This window comes from Thermobia domestica, chromosome 4 (assembly GCF_964235325.1).
Source record: "Thermobia domestica chromosome 4, izTheDome1.hap1.1, whole genome shotgun sequence".
NCBI classification, from domain to species: domain Eukaryota; kingdom Metazoa; phylum Arthropoda; class Insecta; order Zygentoma; family Lepismatidae; genus Thermobia; species Thermobia domestica.
In genome coordinates this window covers 315,350,720-315,371,607 of record NC_137457.1, presented here as the reverse complement: position 1 = coordinate 315,371,607, position 20,888 = coordinate 315,350,720, and positions in this window count along the sequence as shown.

Sequence of the window (20,888 nt, the reverse complement as noted above, 5' to 3'; positions counted from 1 at the left end):
GCACTCAAAAGAAAAAGAAACTAATATGATAAACTATGGTTCAACCATATTTGTCCAAACAATTATCCCGATATCTTCATTAGTGCCCACACAGTAGCGGATTTAAAAAAGTGACACAAACATGGTGCCACGTTGGCCACCTGGGTCTGAAAGGGTTAATGTCCGCAATTGAGCGGGTTCAGGAAAAATAACGGTAAGGAGCATTTTCTAATTTTCAAGTAAACTGGAAAAGAAAATTGAACATTTCCGTGCAATTCAATGCAATGACACACACAAAATAAACTTTTCCTGGCATCTATATTTCTGAAATTAAACTACTATTCTGTGGTTCAATGTCAATCCATTTACCCTAATAACTCAATTTTACTGGAAGTGACGCTCATGATATGTTTACCCCAACCACTGAATCTTATTAAATTGTTTTTCAAGTCAAACGAACAAATAATTTTGTTTACAGGATAAAGGAACTATGTGAAGGTGTTTACTTAATTATGTGGGTAGTTCTTGTTTCCTTCATAGTAGGTTTATGTAATTCAATTTCTTTGCAATTTCTCGTTTCGGAATGGAAATTACACCTTTAATCTCAATGGTGTGCAAAATCGGTTGATTCAGTTTTGAAATAATAATAATGATAATGTTTCAGTAGATTAGCATACGTTCGGTAATATCGGATTATAATACACGTCAAAAAAATAATTAAAATACCTGTAAACTTTTGGTGCAGCACGTAGCGGTTTAGAGAGAAAAGTTCAGAAAAGTGTCTGCGGGAAAAGACTGCAGGTTGTAACTACTTTTGTAATCTATCCCGTAGAGATAGCGTGGGTAATGAAAACTTGAACCATGACCACTGAGTCATCACGCACCGTGACACACGACCTATTGGACCCAACGTAACCCACTCTGACCCACTCCGACACTCCATCCACCTTGACCCACAATAATCCATCACCCACCAAAATCTATCGTAATCAACTCTGACTCAAGATCCATGTCCTCTTCTCTACTAACTACCCCATGCCGTAGGTGTCGGAGTACCACCAATGGGCAACTAGAGATATCTCGCCAAAAATTGGCGGCCCCGCACTGACGATTCTCGGTGGATCCACTTCCGTTTTGAAAATTATACCACCAGCAGCCCACTAGCGACAGAAACGCGATGAAACGCCAATGAACAACAAAATTACTCCCCCAAAATATGTTAAATAACCTATATGCGCAATTTGTTACATTAAGGAGAGTCTAAAAACACTTTTAAAAAAGTTTTAAAAAAAGTAAAAAAAAAGTAAAAAAAAGTAAAAAAAAAAAACGTGCCCCAGGGTAGGCGGAAACCACCAACCTTTGGATTAGTAGGCGCGTGCTCTTCCGACTTGACCACGGAGGTCATGGAGAAAACGTCGCTTGTACAGATATAAATCGTTGGGGTATTTTTAATTTAGCTAATCAGAGTGCCCCTGTAACCGTGATTTGACGATAACCGTTTGAGATTAGATAAAATCCGTTCGCCATGTTATAACAAAATGACGCGCGTCTGTTTACTTTATTTCACAGTTCTCTTATATTCACTTTCAAATGATCGGTTACAGTTGTCACCTAAATTCATACAATTATGCACACTAATCTTAAGATTTTTCACTTCATGGTGTACAGGCAAGAGTTATTCTTGACCCACTTAGCTCACTTTAGGAACAATTCGTCAGGAAAAATAATATATAACAATAATTGCATGCACATGACTGGCGATAGTTCGTGTTGGTCCCTTCGCGATTCCCCGGAACGAATCGAAGAGGCGCGGACTAAAATGAAGTCCTCGCTGCTACGCAGTGGTAGCTTCAATACTCCGACTCTAGATATCTCTTTCGACTCGACGAAACCCTACCGCCAGTGGCACACTAGCGGCAGTTCTTCGACGCGTCGCTATAGCGACGATCGACAATTACCGGCAAGTGGGCCACTAGTTGTTGGCGACGTTTACGGCATGGAGGTAGGGAGTTTATACTTGTAATAAAACAAGGCTGTGAAATTATCACTAATCGGAGTTTGAATTTCTACTGTCAATCGCTCAAGCACCGCTCTGTTACAATATCTGTAGATCTGACCTTTACGATATAAAATGGTAAAGTGTTTGTCACGGGCCAAATTACGATGTATTTCAATTTAATTATCATGTAATAATTATTTCCTTGTTGAATTACAGATACTTTTCAGTGCAAAATAGGATGAAATTTTGAAGTCTCAAATCAAAGTAAAGTAGGCCAGTGTAATGAAACAAAAAAGTGTAAAATTTGACTGTGTCTCGAAAGCCAAGTAGTAAGTCTTATTGCTATTATTACAATTACAAATATCAAAATCCAAAAGTGTGTGAAGTTCTTTTTTTTTTTTTCACTTAGATATACTCATCTCAGGTAAGTAAACAGAAACAAATGAAAAAGGAAGGGAAATGAAGGCCTTGAAAGTAAAACGTAGACAAATTCAGTAGTGTTCAGAAGATACTGTCTACAATGCACTGAGCAGAGTGGGTCGGTAGATCATGATTGTTTGCTGGTTCATGATTTGCCAGAGTGGGTTACAGCAGATGATGGGTAGTACTGGATCACGTCCTCTTGACCCACGACCCACTGATCCATTCACAAACTTTGACTACCTGACCCACTGACCCATTCCATGTCTGGTATCCCGATCATGATAGTTCAATTCTTCCATTCATACGAGGAAATTATGCTAGATTAATTCTCGAATCAGATTATTACAGCAATAAAAGTTGAATTAAAAAAAATAAAATAAAAGTTGAAATATTCTTTAAGGACGTTCACTTATCCTGAGTTCGTTGTCTTTTAGTTCTATCTCGAACTTGTAACAGAAAGTGGAAGCGCTTAGTAATGGAATAAACCTAAGTAATGGAAAATATGATCGTGTATAACGGCGTTAAGTAGATATTACGTTATAAGATGCAGCTGAGTCCACCAACACTGAAGTTACTTTTTACTGAAGCACGCTCCGATACATACGAATTGGCAGCTACTCTGGGAAGAATTTTACAACCTGACGCTTTATAAGAGCAGCCACCTGTGATCTATTCTACTATAGCATACGGAATACAAATAGGACTAAATGTTTGATATGTGACCTGGGTCGTATAACCTTTATGGTATCGGTTAGCAAACGGAAAAGGAGAGATCACACAAAGAAGTTTTTTTTTCCTTATAATTCTCAGGGGCGTACCCACAGGGAGGTCCAGATTATCCAAATTCGTAATTCAACATACATTTGTACATATTAATAATAAAACTATACTTGATTAACAGAGAAATGATTGATGTAGCATGAACATTTGATCTTCCACTTCATCTGTACTCTTTCTCTTATAAATACATTCTAGTTTTATCATTTCTTTTCTGAAAATATAGGTGGAAATATTTTACAATTATTTATCGTCTTTTCGGTTGCATAATAATACCCATTCAATATTACATAGACGAAGTGGCTTGTAGTATTGAAGTGCCCCCCCCCCACCTCCCCAAAAAGATTGTACCCCTCCCAACAAAAAAAATATGGGTAAGCGCCTAATTTCAATATATACTTAAAGCATTTTAGGGTGCAGCTTCATTTTAGGGCTCGCAACAAATGATAATTTTACTATAAAGAATTTGTTACAGCAAACAAAGCAGGAATATCTTCCAGTGGCGTACGCGTTGGGAATCCTGCTTAAATGTAGTACTAACATTTGTGATTTCCCATTTTATGATTTTTTTTACAATTTATCACAAAAAAAAAAACAAGTACTGTACAGTAATTCCAAAAAATAACTTACTTCTGAAACGTTCTATCATTAGCCCTACATAATATTTCACCAAATTACTTATATACTGTGTTTTTCATCTTTCTTAGCTCTTTCTCGCTAGCATATATATCAAAATTTCCCATTTCCGGGCGCAAATACAGACAGTGCGGGATTTAATGTTTGCCGCTTCTAGGCCAAAAGGTACTTGCATCCCTGATTCCAACGTAGAAAAAAATTCACCCAATTAAAAAACAATATTTTATGCATACTTTTGTATCTACTTTTTTAAATATAAATTTTGATGAAATTTGGTATCGTGTTAGGATGTTGTGAGTCATATATGCGCGAAAGTGCGCCGCATACTAGCGCAACCATGTTACGCGATCACGACTACAATGTAACTGTCTATTGCAAGTACACGTACAACGTTCAAATTAAACTGAACTTCAACGAAAAATGAATGAAAACAATATACTCTTAAAGGAATTATGGCTCAGAGAACGTTTACTTTGACCTCAAAAATTTTATGTTTATTATTCAATTTTCGTAATCTTTTTCGTCTTGCTCACAACGTGCTCATCTAACATAAGAACGCCGAGTTCCAGGTTTAGTGGCAAATCCAGCCCTGAATGCAGAGGATTTAAAAAGTTAGTTTATTCTCAAATCTTTTTAATATTTCTGAGCTCCTGCTTAGCAAAATTGTTAACGCGTAACACTTCAGTGTGTTTGATCACTGGTTTTATTCTCGGTAGAAGCAATAAAAGAAATTCAGTGTTGATCGATACTCATGGGGCTATTGGGAAGCTTCCTGAATTAAGAGGTAAGCTTCCAGTCCAAAACGAAAGGAATAACGGCGTCTGGGTAGTGGGTGCCTTGACGACGCACTACCCAGTTGAACATGCGCCATTTGACCAACCATAGCCCATTACAGTGTGCACCGCCAGGCTATTTAGTTTGACATTTATTTCTTTTTGTTATGAATATTGTATGCAAATAAACGTTAGAAAGACTAAAGAAATGCACAGAAAGACTAACAAACGAAAATGTTTTAAAACGAATGGGAGAGAAGAGGACGCTTCTAGCCACCATCCTTCGTAGAAAGGCCAATTGGATTGGATACATCTTGCGAAGAAATTGTCTTCTTTATACCGCCATAGAAAGAAAGATGGAAGGAAAGCGAGGAACAGGAAGAAGAAAACACAAGTGATCGATCATTCAAAAATAGAAGAAAATATTGAGAGTTAAAAGAGGAAGCTGAAAATCCAGAAACATAGAAGAAACATTTCCAGGTCTAAACTGAAAATTAAGAAGAAAAAACCCTTATTACTCCCAGGACCTGCCAAAACGCAGGAATAATAATAATAATAATAATAATAATAATAATAATAATAATAATAATAATAATAATAATAATAATAATAATAATAATAATAATACATATCTGATGTAGATCTTTAAATAAGAGTTACGGAAAAGAGAAAAATGTTTCATTCAGACTATTGCACTGTATTGGACGGAAACATACACATTACCCAAAAGTAACGAAAAACATCTCTAGAATATTTCGAAATGTGGGTGTAGTGAAGAATGTAGATTAACAGGATTGAACTGAAACTGAATCGGGAAATAGAAGGATAGTAGATTTCTGGGCTTTCGGCATCTAAGGCCATTTAGCCCTTCACGATTTGAGGGATAACGTCCCTCGGCGAGCACACAATCCGGGGAAAGGGAAGGAAGAAAGGACGGGGGAAGGAAGGAAGCGGCCTGGGACCTATAAGTTATGTACCACCCCGGCATTTGCCTGGTGTGAATGAGGAAAACCCAGAAAATTCTCATTCAGGGTGGCTGGCCTGAAAAAGCGTGTTACACTTTTTCGACCGAGTGACCCCACCGAGAATCGAACCCTGGACCGCTCGCACCGAAGGCGACTACGCTACGCGGGGCCACAATCAGGAAGTAGAAATGGAGTGCAGGTAAGACAACACTTCCGAGACTATGGCACTTAAAGAGATGATGTAGTTAACATTACGTTTTGGCAGCTATTAGCCCCATCTCGAAGGATGCTACAGGTACTTATTCCAGATAGGCTGTGCGAACATCTTTGTGTATTACAAAAAAAAAAAAAAAAAAAAAAAAAAAAAAAAAAAAAAAAAAAACGAGCAGAGAGATCGAAGCGAACCCATGTACACCGGTTATACTAGATGAAACATTATCAACTACACAACCGCAGCTCTATGCTAGGAATAGGAATGAACAAAACAATTAGGTGTAAATAAACTCTGCTGCATACAGTGAATAGAATCACGTAAAACCGAACGTAAGTACATTTAAGGGTGAATGGGTTTTCGTTTATCATGAGGATTACGAGAATCTAAACATTTACGCCTTGATGTTTATACAACCTGTAACTCTACAATGCTTTGAGGGTTGCATACCCGCACAACGGTGATTTCATGCATGAATAGGATATGAAAAGCCACCTTGATCCGTAAAGATGTTAACGGATTTATACCTGTAACGAGATCGGTCGAGATAAATGCTATAGCTATTTATTGCCCACTGTTACCAAGATGTTAACGGATTTACTACATTAACGAATTCAGTTGAGATAAACGCTCTAGCTATTTATTGGCCAACATTAGCCGTGAAAATGTTAACGAATTGAATCCATTAACGAGTGCGGTCGAGATAACCCTCCTAATGAATTGTAAAAAAACAGAATTCAAAAGTTACTTTGTCACTGGTTTGCACATTGCCTGGGAATTAAATGTGTCTTGAGGGCATAATAGAGGATACATTGCAAAGAACAAATACGAAAAGCATGAACGAAGTTCCAGTTTTAAAAAAGTTCTTTTTTTTATGCGAAGATGAAGAGGTAGCAACGGAGAGGCCCATAGTTCATAGAAGATTCTCAGTTTGCATGGATCTACTGTTAGTAGAATACCTATGAGAAAAACTTCACGTTATTGAGTTTTATTGATTAAAATACAGGAGAAATTTCGATGCAAAGAAACAGATGACAATATTGAATCTCTAAACCTTCCATTTCCTTTTCTCACATGCTTGATTCATTTTGTTTCTTTTCAAATTCCTCATCATTATAATCTTCTTATCATCATGTTCTTCACACAGTTGTTAGTAAATATTGTATTGTGTTCGTACATTGCTCTCAACATTCTCTTTAGATTTGAGAGCTTCCCGTTTAATCTTGCGAACATGACGTCAACTGCAATTGAATGTTGAACATTACCGCTTGGTTCCACCTCATTACCCGAACCTTGTTGATAGTACTTGAAGACTCAGAAGAAGGATCGAGTGCGACGGACGAGGAGAGGGTTTTCTCAGACACTTTTCAACGGTATTTTTAGTTTTTTTAATAGACAAGTGAACTCAAAAGAGAGTCAAGCGTTATGATAAGAGAAGACGCTTCAAATTAATCATCACGGAATTTCTACTAGATTTGTGTTCCCTTTAAATATATACAGATACTTCTCAGTTTAATGGATGCATATGGAGTTTTTGTGTTAATATCTAGCTTTAAATTACCTTGCTACAGGGACACCTACCGGTGGTGGTGCTACCAAGTCAAATCATCGACCCAATAACAGCAAAGGCACATAATATGCATGGTACATTTCATTGACACAGAGCACAGTGGCTCAGTGGTAGCGCGATCACCTCTGGTGCATAGGGTCCTTGGTTCGATCCCAGCTCGCGCCAAGTGCTCTTATGGTGGAAAAACACCGTGTTCTTAAATTTCCTCGTGGTTCTTCCGTTTCCTCAAACTTTATTAATTCCACCATTTCATTCATTCCTCATCATCATCGTCGCCAGCATAGGTGTGGAACGTAAAACTGAAAGAGTTTCATTTCATTTTTACATTTCATTGACAACCAAAATATCGACACCCAAACTATCTACAGTTAATTAATCGATAGCCAATTCGAAACTAATTAATTGACACCTAAAATATTGACAATCAAATCACTGACAGCCAAATCATCGACATCGAAGTCATCGAAGCCAAATCATCGACGTCGAAGTCGTCATCGACAGCCAAATTATCGACACTAATTATGTTCAGCCAAATCATCAACAATCATCGATATTCAAATCATCGACAACCAACTCATGGACACCCAAAATATCGACAACCTAATCATGAACAAATAATTCCTCGACGACCAAACCAAACCATCGATACTTACATCATCGAAGACCAATTCTTCGATAGCTAAATTATCGATAACAAATTGTCGACAACTATATCATTGACAACCAAACCAACGAAACTGCATGACATCGGTGCCCAAAATAGAGAACTAATAATCGGATTTAAAATATCGACACCTCTAACATTGACAACTAAAAATGGACTACATGTAACATAGCTAAAACTTTGACGACACATAAAACTAACAATTGAGATATTAGTAGTGAATGATATCGAAAATTGTAAGACCAAGAATACTTAAAATGAAGAGGCAAAATACCGACAATGCAAAACACTCACGACATGGCACGAACATTGATGATGAAAAAATTGACAACAAGGGTCATTTAATTTTTAGAGATGACAAAATCTTATTAACTGTTGTGGCTGAAAAGAAAAACACTTTCTCCATTTTAACTAATATGCAACCTACGTAAGGGAAAAGGTTAGCAACTGTTATTTATATGGTACTGCTATTTCACTTTTCTACTCACATTAAGACTTGCACTAATTTTGTATGTCCCGGACACTTGATTCACTTAGAGGACATCTACTCACAAGGGTGGAAAGAAAAGGAAGAAGTTACTGTTCTTGCGGACTTTGTAGGTGTAAATAAAGGGGTCCGCAGCTCTTCGAATCAAATTTGATTACAATGTGTTCCTAAGATCTCAAACATTGTTTTCAGTAAACTTCAGACCGAGAAAACCTGAAGAAATTTCCCAGAATTAAGATGAAATTTAGTATCTATGAGGAGGGTAAACAAAAACAACCACAGTTTTTCAGTTTAAATTTCATGATAATGTGTTTCTATGGTTCAAATAGGTTTCTAGAAAATCTAACACCGTCGAAACCTTAAAAAGCTGCCAATAATTAAGATGGAATTTACCATCTATGAGCGGGGTAGATAAGAAGGCCTGCGACTTTTTGCTTTACATTTGATCACAATGTGTTCCTGAGGTTCCAATTAGTGTTTACCAGGGACCAGGGAAAACTCAGAAAGTTGACGAAAATTACGATGGAATTTACCATCTATAGGAATGTTAGATAAAAGGGCCGCGATTGTTTGGTTCAAATTTGGTCACTATCTGTTCTTGCGTTATGAAAATTTTAAACCGGGGAAACCTCAAAAAGTTCTCCAAATCACGATGGAATTTACCGTCTGTGGGCGGGTAGATAAAAGAGCCCACGATAATTGATTCAAATTTGATCACTATATGTTCCTGAGGTTCCAAATTGTATTTTCAGAAAATTTCAGGCCAGGGAAACCCAAAAACGTTGTTCGTAATCATTATGAATTTACCATTTATGGGCGAGGTAGACAAAAGGGCCTGCGATTTTTTGGATTGAAATTTGATCAGTAAGTGTTCTTGAGGTTTCAAGTATTGCTTTCAGGGAGTTTCAGATCACAGAAAACTCAAAACGTTTGGTCCAAAAATACGATGCAATTTATCACCTATTGGTGTGATGGAGCATTCCATTCCAATCTGACCACAATATGCTGTTCATTTCTCATTGTGTTTTCGGAAAAAATCGTACCGTGAAAAGAAAACAAAAAAAAATTAAATTAAATTAAAAATAAAAAATAAGAAAATTCAGAAAAAATTGCTATAATCTATTTTAGGTATAAGTTACCTTATTTGCAATCGGGCAAGGAATTGTGGAGGTAACCTGCGTTTCTTTTGACGCAGTTTGATTTTATTATGTATGTGATGTTTTAAGCAGTGTTTTCAGAAAATTTTTAACAGCCGAAATACAAAAGTTGCTTAGAAACATTGACTCTTGATAATATTTTTGGAAGGACTTCTGACAGGGAAGTCCGCAACATTTTTTTTACAAAGGGGAATACCTACACCGATGTGTTTTTGCTAGTCGATAAATTGTCTGTCGATGATTTAGCTGTCGATGTTTTGGTTATCGATAAATTGGCTATCGATGTTTTGGTTGTCAATGATTTGGCTGTCGATGATTTGGCTGTCGATTTTTGGTCGTCGGTATTTTGGCTTTCGACATTTTGGTTGTCGATGATTTGGCTGTCGATGTTTTGGTTGGCGATGATTTGGTTATCGATGAATTGATAATAGTCGATGATGTGTTTGTCGATAATTACGATATCGATGTTTTGGGTGTCGATGCAATGAACCGTTAACGAAATGTGCCGTCGATGTTATGTACTATCGATGAAATGTCCTGTTGATATCTTGCACATCGGTGTTTTTAGTAATTGATGATATGTTGTCGATAAATTCACAATGAACCCAAGAATTCCACTGGGTTCGGACCTACAGTTACCTAACTTTGAAAAGTAAAATTACAGGCACCCACTCTTAATCTTCAAAACATGAAAAACATTTTAAACATTGAAACGTATAGTTGAGCTTATAGGCGCACTCACTAGGGTCTACGGGCCTAAACCCTAGAAATGTCGTAATTTAACATACATTTGTGCTTTTTCTCAACAAAACTACTCTTGCTTAAAAGGGAAAGGATCGATGTAGCATGAACATTTGATCTTATACTTCATCTGTACTCTTTCTTGAATAAAAACCAGTGGCGGAAGTAGCCTTGGGCTGAGTAGGCCAAGCCCCCTCCCAGTTTTTTGAGTGACAAAAATAATTGAAGCAAATTATTTATATATTTTTGGAAGTTTATAACTCATGTTATATCTACTGGGTTCTGGTTGCCTCTCCCAGTTTTTACCTTCTAGAACTGACACTGATAAAAACAACCTAGTTCTATCATTTTTTTTTCTGAAAATATAGGTGGATGTATTTTACAATTACTTACCGTCTTTTCGGGTTCAGAATAGATAATACCCGTTCAATAGACCCAATTACATAAACGTAGTGGCTGGTAGCATTGATCCTACCCCAAAGTTTGGCCCCTCCCAACAAACATTTCTGGGTGTGCGCCTGGTTAAGCCCGACAAAAATACCGCTCACTTGGAAAAACTTTTATTTATCGCTTTCTCGTGTATACAGGGATAAAAGTGCGGGGATACACCGTCCTCTCACCTCGAAAAAATATGTACGGCGTCCCCCCAGTTCCTAAAAAATTACAATGGGCAAAAATAGGCAGGGGGAACCAGGCCGTAGCCAGCCCAAAAATGTAGGGGGGCCCGACCCAACCATATTATAGTTCATCACCATATTATAGTTCATTTGCAAGACTACCATGAAAATTTTGGGGGGTCAGGGAAAATTTAGGGGGGCCCCGTCCACCCTAGCCCCCCGTGGATACGGGCCTGGGGGGAACGGTGTGGCATCATGTCGCTACCTACCGTCTCCCAATCTTTTCAGATCCACTTTTACCCCTGCGTGTATACAATAACAACAGCTCAATACTGCATAGACCCTTTGTAGTATTAAACTTTCCAGAACTTCATCGGCTTTCTCAACAAAATTACCTGGGTGCATCCCTGTCCTGCTGAGACGAAATGTATTCAATATCCTGCAGTGGTCGCATATAGAAGATAATACAGACGCAAAAGAAGATATCAAACGGGATACGAATAGCGAATGAAAAAGCATATTTTTATTGAAAAGCTCATTGTCCATGTCTTCTATATATTGGAAAGTGCCAGAACACCAGATGTCTCTTGCGTCAAAGTCATGCATGATACGTGCTGAGAAAGAAATTTCTACTATATTTTGACATATGGGTACCTCTTCCGCGAAGCAAGTAAATAAGAACACTATGCGTTTCCTTTAAAACACAACAGTGAACATCGTAGAAGAAAAACATGTTTCTAACACAGAAATAGGCATAAGAGAAAACAAATAAGTTGTGGATAACATTAACATAACAAATAAGCCACTAAAATGTCTTATGTTACTTCTTTATGAAGGATAATTTAATTACTTGTAGTCCGGATTTAACTTTTATTGTCTAAACGGAAACAAACTACCTAAGAAACATTAACATACTGAAAGTTCTAGAATTTGACTTGATCGCTAATTATCTGTTCATTTGTCTTCCGCCTATTTCACAGTTTCACAATAACTCTCGTAAAACTTACCTGATTTTAATGAAACTTGGTATGAACCTTCCTTCAACTTACAGAAATGACCTTGTTTCTTGAGTTAAGGGAATAAAATCAGTAAAGTCCACCCCATGTTGTAAGTTTGAACACATATACACACAAACACATTATATATATTTAGAGGTGGCTTAAGTGATTTGAAGTTCATTGCATAGCCTGCCGCAGAGCGTAATACAAGTTGTACATGACATCCTATCGCGTTATTATAACTATTCATTCCATCATGTATACATTAGTAATCTAAGTAACTAACTCTATGGCCTATGGAACCCGGAGGTTCAATGCCTCGTTCACAAAAGCTCTCCACTGACTTCTATCCTTAGCCACTTCGATCCAGTTTCTACTTTGTATAACACAACCAGCGAACGAGTGCGGGCGGCCGGTTTTGGAACTAAAATGCAAGCAGCAGTGTTTCTAACCGGATTACTTGTAATCAATCTATCACAGTTCTTTTTGTCCTGTCCGTAATAAACCACTTCACGCATATGCTTAAGTCAGGGGCGGAGCGATCGGTGTCTTGAGTAAGAAAATTCTTTTGCATTGACATCATATTCGGAAGTACTTCAAAAGTTTGGCGAGAGAGAGAACTGATAATCTTTCACTGCCACACTCCTAACCCGTCTCCCCAGGGGTCCTGGGTCCACCCCGTTATTGAGATGGTACATAAAGATAATTTTGTCTAATCTCTGTAATTATTTAGCATGGTTTAGTAATTTAAAAAAAAAAAAAGATATTTCTGCCACATTTTGAAAACTATCAAATAAAGTTTTCAAAATGTGGAAGAAATATCGTTTAAAAAAAATACTAAGCCATGCTAAATAATGACAGAGATTAGACAAAGTTATTTTTATGTACCATCTCAATCAGGGGTGGACCCAGGACCCCTGGGGACACGGTTAGAAGTGTTGCATTGACGGCGGGAGGGGAGCGATTAAAATGGGGTGCTTGATAATTGAAGGTTCCTTATAACTCCAGTAAAATTCAGACAAAATCTCTGAATTACGTAAAAAAGAAAACATACAAAATACATTTTCAGGGTAACTCTTACAGCCATTACGTTATTCTAAGATTAATGTTACTTCTGAAATTGATTAGGGCGAATATGTATTTGAATAACAAAACCACTTTCATAAATTTTTCAAAGTATCAAGTGTGAAAAGAACGAAGTTTGTCTTCCATTGTTATCTCATTGCTCAAAGATACCGGTGATGAAGTAATTGGCTGGAAATCAATCGGCCGTTTCTTACATCAATTTATAAAGAAGATGAGTGCCACTGTTAGATATGCCAGTTCAGTATTTTTTTAAAAGCCACCCAACCTCTTGCAACCATGCGAAGCGCATTTTAATACTTGCACTTGAAATAAAAATACAACTGAATAAAGACGATTGACTTTGCCTTTGAATTTCATATGTGAATAACAATATAGGACTTTTCAGATAGAGAACAGGGAGGAGCAGGTTTTATTAAACAAGACCGTACATCTGATATGTTTGAACTATAGGCAACTTGTGTTTACGGGCTAAACTCAGTCCTCTGAAGTCAATCGACAAATACCTTTAAGATGTTCAACAGAATAACGTATCAGCATTATTATATACTACAGACACAAATATAACACTAGGCTCCCAAGTTTCAAAATTATATTGTGTGTGAAAATAGTTAGTAGATTTAATTCTTTGTCACCTGATAGCTAAAGCCTGAGAGAAATTCAGAGTTAGTCCAGAGGTAATTTCTTTTCTCATAAATAAAATTTATTGTGTGCTGAAGCAATGATACTTACTCTGACACTACCCATACGCTGATGTTTTATCAATACTTTTATTCGAACTCTACCAAAGGGCTGGTTTCTATAATGATCCTAAAAGAAGGGTGCACTGAACCAAATTGTAAAAATCAACCCCTAAAGGCAAGCTATCCAATCCCATAAATCTTTAAAAAATGAAGGAAAAATTTCTTCACCTCCTTTTCCCCCAAAGGGTTCACATTTTTCGAACAAAAAAATGAAATTTCTTTATTTTAACGTCCCATGATTATGTTGTTTATGCTAGATTAATGAAAGTGAAGGATTGTAAAATTAAATTTTGTTCTCTCAATGGGAATCAAATCCAGAACCACATACAATAAAAGCACATGTGCTGGCCAATAGACCAGCGGAAAGGACTTTCACAGTTCTCCAGAGAAAACGTTTCGAGATTCCTCCCTGGCTAAAACTCGAAAAAATAATTTATTTGTCAATCGATAAACATACACTTAAACAGCAGCATCATGAGCCTTAACCTTAACTTGATTTAAACTTACAGTTACAAGATATTGCGCAAAACTCTAAGCTATCAACCCAAAATTAATCTTTTAGTCACTGACATTGTCATTCCTGCGTTTTACAGGCTGCTACTGTTTTATAATGATATCGAATAAAACGTAATCAATGTTTATACAATTTGCTTAATACACGGTAGAAGCTAACTGAATTGTCAACTGTGTTCTTAAATTGGTAATTTCCATTCATAAACCACTATTCACAATACATCTGCATTACTTCAGGAAAGGTTCACTACAATACCTACATAAGTTACGGCGTTTTTTATTAAGCGTAAAGAGATTAGACTATGCATAACATCTAAACTGCAACTTTAAAAACCCGTTGGATACACTGCAAAGCGAAACTCTCCGCTCCCCTGTCCCACCGCGCTTGCCAAGAAACTCATGTAAACACAACAGCAGCGCTATCCTCCCAAAACCGCACAGTTATCCTGGTCAGGTTATATTCATTCCTATCTCTGCGAGATCCATCTTAATATTGTCCTCCCATCTGTGACTAAGTCTTCCTAATGGTCGTTTTCCGATTGGTCTTCCAGTCAAAACTTTGAAAGCGTTTCTACTTTCTTCCATTCTAGCTACATGACTGCCCACTTAAGCCTCCTAGACTTGACGACCCTAACAATGTTGGGTAAACCGTATAAATTATGTAGTTCCTCGTTATGAAGTTTCCGCCATTCCCCATTCCCGTTCCTCTTGGGTTCGAATATTCGTCTTAGGATCTTGTTCTCAAATACTTTCAGTCTATGTTCTTTCCTCAGAGTAAGCGACCATGTTTCACAACCATACAGAACAACAGTATAAATTAGTAATCAATAATATTAAACATTAACAAAAATAATAAAAAATATTATAATAAATTAGTAAACTTATAGATATGTAAATTTATAAATATAATGATAAGTATCGTTATCTATAGAGTGTTTCTATTTGTCTGCGTGTGTGCGCAAAATTTTTACGACCTATATTACAGAGTCAATCCATTCTAAGTGATCAAGCATGTGCCACTCGAGCATCACCAAAAACTCTAATTTTTTCATGAATGTTTATCCTATATCAGGGTACTTCAAAACCACAATTAATTATTTTTTACAACATCCCATGGTGACGCAGCGGCTGCCGCCATTTTGCGTTTTTTTTTTAGATTTTAAGCGTTTACGTTGTTTTGAATATCTCAGCATGTATTTGTCCTACCAAATTGAAAATTGCTGGAAGTCTCCAACTCAGGCAGAGCTAAAACTTTGATCTCTTAACGTTTTTGCCTAAAGCCACTTCAAGGAGGTGAAATCGGGTCTACAGTAGCAGTATTTTTGGACATTGAAGACATGTTTGGGAAGAGAAAACAGCTGACGTAGAGGTCTGGATTTGTGAGTGCATGTAGTCCGGGATCATAAGTTAATACAAAAAAATTTAGACCTGTAGCTGCTCCCAAAGACCAGAAAAAAAAAATCGTAAATTTGGGAAATTATACCAATTTGGCATATTTCACTGTCCAATATCTCCAATGGGCCTGGATAAAAAATCTGTAATTTTGGGAATAGTTAGTTCTTTAGTATACCATAACATACAACAATGCACATTTTGTGGTTTTGAGCAGAAATTAGTCAAAGTATTAAGTAATGACGTCATACTCTAGGAAGTGTTTTGTTCATAAATTAAACTGGAAAGTTGTTGTGAAGTAAAATAGAGTAGGATGAATGGTTAGTCCAGTCAAGGCTCTCAAGCTCGTATCTTTCCTCTAGTTGTAACACTGTCTTATCACACCCACAGCAGCACTGGTGAAGAATCCCGCTATCAGCAGAAGGCGAGGAAAGTCAAAATGCACACTTGGCAAAAAGTCCGTAAGTACTCATTGTTCTTGCTGTTTGTTACATGAATGATATTCAATCATGTTTATTCTTGTTTTAACTGTCAACTCATGTAGGAGAATGTTGTCCTTTCTTTTGATCTTCATTCTGCAGTCAGTGTTTACGGCGAGTAAGTGTTCACTGACTTGGGAATGTACATGGGAATGACTTGGGAATTCGGTCCGGGAGTGCCCGTCGTACTCAGTAAGCAGGACTCAGATTGTAGTCCCTTTTCTTCTGGAAATTCCCAGAAATGGCTCGCATTTTACCAGTTTCTGCTCGTACGGTGGGATTCAGTACCTTGAAGTTGCCATGACGGCTCTTGAGAGCGAAGACTTGACTTCAAGCTCTCCGGCGCCGACATCTCTCACTAGAGGAGTTCCCTCTATCAGTAAATACAACTGGGAGGTGCGCCTCAATCCATCCCGATAGTGAGCGTATCCCATTACCATGTTTGGAAGGATTTATGTGTGTTCTGCAGGCAACTTTGAACGTGTATATACTGCCAAGTTTTGCAAGTACGAGTCGGTTTTCATGTATAAGATATTGACCTTTCAGGAGGCTGACTGCCCATCGCGTGACGGGAAAATGAAGTGAGAAAGACATGCTTGTATTGAAGTTTTCTTTCGGGTAAGTGCTTGATGAAGGACAAACCGGGAGCTCCCCAAGAATTGATGTTTCAAACGCGCAAACAGCTACACTAGTGAGATGTTCAAGAGCAACAGTTTGGAAAAGTGTTCTCAGAATCAACTAGTGACGTGTTCGAGAGCAACAATAGAGGAAGTATTTGCAGAATCAACTAGTGATGTGTTGAAGAGCAACAATGGACAGTGTTTGGAGAATCAACTAGTGACGTATTCTAGAGCAACAGTAGTGAAAGTGTTTGCAGAATCAACTAGTGAAGTGTTCTAGAGTAGTAGTAGTGAAAATGTTCACAGAATCACCTAGTGACGTGTTCGAGAGCAGCAATAGAAAAAGTGTTTGTAGAATCAACTAGTGACGTGTTCTAGAGTAGTAGTAGTGAAAATGCTCACAGAATTAACTAGTGACGTATTCAAGAACAACAGTAGTGACGTGTTCAAGAGCAACAGTCGAAAAGTATTCACAGAATCAACTAGTGACGTGTTCGAGAGTAGCAATAGAAAAAGTGTTTGTAGAATAAACTAGTGACGTATTGGAGAACAACATTAGTGAAAGTGTTTGCAGAATCAACCAGTGAAGTGTTCTAGAGTAGTAGTAATGAAAATGGTCACAGAATCAACTAGTGACGTGTTCAAGAGACTAGAGAAGTGTTCATAGAATCAACTACTGACGTGTTCGAGAGCAACAGTAGTGAAAGTATTCGCCTAATCAACTAGTGACGTATTCTAGAGCAACAGTAGTGAAAGTATTCGCCTAATCAACTAGCAAGGTGTTCGAGAGTAACAGTGGTGAAAGTGTTGCCAGTAATGCTTCTCGTCTCGTCTCGTCTCTAATTTGAAAAGGTATTTTTCGATTCCTGCGCAACACTGCTCGATATCGAAACCCGCATTAAACACAGCTTGGTTATAACGATTCCGCTTTCTTTCAAAGAAATGTTCTATTCAGATAGATATTTGAAATTCCACTACAACTATTCTCCCTTAAAATTGATCCGTTTTTCTTCTTAACATTTGTCACAGTAAATTTATTCTTAGATGTTGGTAGCTTGAAAAATGTGACATCATCGTTATTATAGGTATTCTGCCATTATTGGCAGGTCACTTGCTGCAACTGGGAAGCTTCCATGCTCTACAATCTTCCTCTAACCTCTTCGTCTTCACGTATGATTTGTCTGTTTTGATATTGCCCATTAATTGTAGTCTTCTTCGCCCCCTCCTTTTCTTTCTTCCTACCAAACCCTCTAGCATTTCGCTCATGATACAGTTCTTTCTTATCCAATATCCGAACGAGTTTCTCTTCCTCTTCTTACTATTATCTAAAATTGTTCTTTTCTCCCCCACCATTTCTAACACCCTCTCATTTATTTTCCGCTTGACTCAGCTAATTCTTTCCATTCTTCTCTACACCCACATTTCGAAAGTTTCCACTGGTTTTTCATCCGTTATGCGTAATGTCCATGTTTTTAACCCATACAGTACAATTCCCCACACAGAGCATTTTAATAGGTCTTTTTCTCAACTCTTTATTCAAGGTCCCAGAAAATAGTCTTTTCTTTATCTTAAGAGGCCTTATCACTGCGAAATTATAATACCACTAATTTTACATTAATTATGTGATATATTCGAATAGATAAAAGATAATCAAAATGTGGAACAAGATCGCCCTAGACAATATTATTTTGCATGAATTACCGTTATCACGAGTCACCTAGTAGCTTTCCGTTTGCAGCCATTTAGAAACGCGAAAATAAATGCTAATGGCTGGAAATCGAAAGCAGATAAGTGAGCCATGATAACGGTATCTCATGTAAAATATTGTTGTCTAGGGCGATCTTGTTCCACTTTTCGATTAACTTTTATCTATTTGAAGATATCACGTAATTACTGTAAAATTAGCGGTATTTTAATTTCGATGTGATGGGGCCTCTTAAAGGCTTTTTTCTCCATTCCCATTCTTGCTTTTATTTCATGTTCACATTTCATATCATCACTAATTAGTGCTCTCAAACGGGTCGGGTTGACCCGACCCGACCCGTGACCCGACCCGACCCGACTAGGATCGGGTCAGTTCGGGTTGGGTTACGGGTCGAGTCGGGTCGGGCCAACTTGGGTCGGGTTAGTCGGGTCAGCTCGGGTCGGGTCAATGAGGTCGGATCACGGTTCGGGTCAGTCAATTCGGGTCACTGGTCGGGTCGGGTCGGGTCACTGGTCAACCCGACCCAACCCGACCCGTTGAGAGCACTATCACTAATAATACTACCCAAGTATCGAAAACTAGTCACTTGTTCTATTTTCTCCTCTAATACTTCTATATTTGACACCGACCTCTTTGTTCCAATCACCATGGCTTTTGTCTTTCTAAAATTAATTTCATTCCACATTCTTCACAGCTGTTCCGCAAGTTTTCTAACGTCTTACTGATTTTCTCTGCAAAAAGCACCATTTCATCTGCAAACGGCATACACCTAATCGCTCTACCACCTACTGAAGTACCGTCTTCATATTGTAGGCTCTTTTTCCCTATCTCTTCTAGATAGATTTTAAATAATGTAGACGAGAGACAGCAGTGCTGTCGAACTCCCCTTCCAATTCCAAAAGGTAACGGACAAGTTTATTTGGGAATCTAGAAGAATGTTTGGATATCAATTTCGCAATCCTAAAATCAGTTCAAAATACAGCACATTATTATTATTATTATTATTATTATTATTATTATTATTATTATTATTATTATTATTATTATTATTATTATTATTATTATTATTAATAATAATAATAATAATAATAATAATAAATAATAATAATAATAATAATAATAATAATAATAATAATAGAATTTCCTATAGTACAATCTAGCTCTGGTTATAAAATCAAACAAGGTCCAACCACATCAAAACATTTATTAATTTATTTTCATGTCTGATGCATTTCACAACTTGTTGTCAATCAACCTATCAATGGGAACAATTATTACGTTCACCAATCACATCACAGAACAACATAAATATAACTAATTGAGATTTAATTAAATTGAGACACCTAGCGGAAAACAAGAATGGAAAATACAAGGGAGATGGTAATTACTTTACACAATTAATTAATTATCTCCATTCAAAACTTCATTTAATTAAATTGGGAAAATGTTATACATTGTACGTGTTATTTTGTGTTGAATGAAGTGGAGGTGTTTAATGAACAAGTGGGTTGAATAAAAGGTGCAGGTACACAGAAGGTAGGGATAATGTAATACTCAATATCTACGCTCCGACTAAAAGAAGGCCCAAGGGCTTATTGTCTCTAAAAGTTCTAACTGGAGGGCAATGTACAGTGTTGCCAGATCAGTCAGTTGAAAAAGCAGAAGATTCGAAGATAAAAAACAGGAGAAAGCAGTAGACATATACAGTGGTGGCGTTTAAATGTAAATCCGGGGGCAATAAAATTTGCCATGATTAAGGGGGCAGTAGTCAAAACAAGCAGAATTCATTTCCGATGAACTACATTGAGCAAATAAAAGGGAAAGTCCCGATTTATATTAATATTATTTGATACACACGTGTGTGAAGTAAAACGTAGTGAAAGAGGAGTGGGAAAATGTATTTTCATGCACGTAGCGATAACGTAGCCATATGGTACAGTCACACGTGATCGTGGCGTAAGATGATTTCTTGCTGGCGATCGTCGAGAAATGATCTAAGCCACTCTTCCAACCCAAGTCCCAATCTAAACAACACTTACTTGTAAATCTTACAGAAAGTCAGAATATAGGCGAATCTTATAGAAGATGACGTACAGTTGTATTCTTTGGATTTGTATTATATACAGTAAAGCTCTATAACTATATGCTCTAGAGAGCTTTGTGTATTATAACAGAGAAATTTCATCTTTTTATTGTGAGGAACATTGAAAATTCAATATTAATAATAATAGGTTAGTTTAACTTCTCGAAGTAAGAAAAAGCAGGAGATTGTTCACTTTTCATTTTCTTTCGCAGTAGATCAGTAGAACGTAGAAAATGCAGGAGATCTCCTGCAAAATCAGTAGATCTGGCAACA